Source organism: Crocuta crocuta, unplaced genomic scaffold, assembly GCF_008692635.1.
Source record: "Crocuta crocuta isolate KB4526 unplaced genomic scaffold, BGI_CrCroc_1.0 scaffold978, whole genome shotgun sequence".
Lineage (NCBI taxonomy): Eukaryota > Metazoa > Chordata > Mammalia > Carnivora > Hyaenidae > Crocuta > Crocuta crocuta.
The window spans coordinates 773,048-773,884 of NW_027530876.1; positions in this window are offsets into that span (position 1 = coordinate 773,048).

Genomic DNA, 837 nt, shown 5'->3' on the forward strand with positions numbered 1-837 from the left:
ATCTGTACTGGCGTATTTAAAACAACCGGCTCAGGGGGCGCCTGGGCTGCTCAGTCGGTAAGTCCCCGACTTAGGCTCCGGTAATGATCTCCTGGGGTTCGTGGGTTCGAGCCCCGCGTCTGGCTCCCTGCAGACAGGGCCGAGTCCCCTTCGGATCCGCTGTCCCCCTGCCTCTGCCCCTCACCCGCTTGCACTCTCCCTCAAGACTAAAATGAGTGTTAAAAAGCACAAAAACAGACTCACAGACCAATGGAATAGAATAGAGAACTCAGAACTTGACCCACAAATGTATGGCCAACTGATCTTTGACGAAGCAGGAAAGAGGATCCAATGGAAAGAAGACGGCCTCTTTAACAGACGGTGCTGGGACAACGGGACAGCAACATGCAGAAGAATGAAACTAGATCATTTTCTCACACCATGCACAAAAATAAACTCAAAATGGATAAAGGACCTGAATGTGAGACAGGAAACCATCAGAACCCTAGAGGAGAAAGCAGGAAACAACCTCCTTGACCTCCACCACAGCCATTTCTTACTTGACACATCCCCAAAAGCAAANTAACTTGACAATAAACTATTAAAAAAAAAACAAATGAGCACTAAAAAAATAAACAAGTTCAGGTCGAATTTGCCACTTACCACACACTGTTACCGGCTCTCCCTTCTCTTATGAAGATAAGGGTTTGGAAAGCAAACTTTGAAGTTTCTGTGTCCTCCGATATAAAGAAGCCAGCTTGCACGCAACGATAATGTTGGGGAAAGAGAAGCCTGCTGTGGGGACAGGGGTACAGCCTTGGGAGCCAGGCCTGGCCGCCGCCCCCCCCCCCCCGCCAA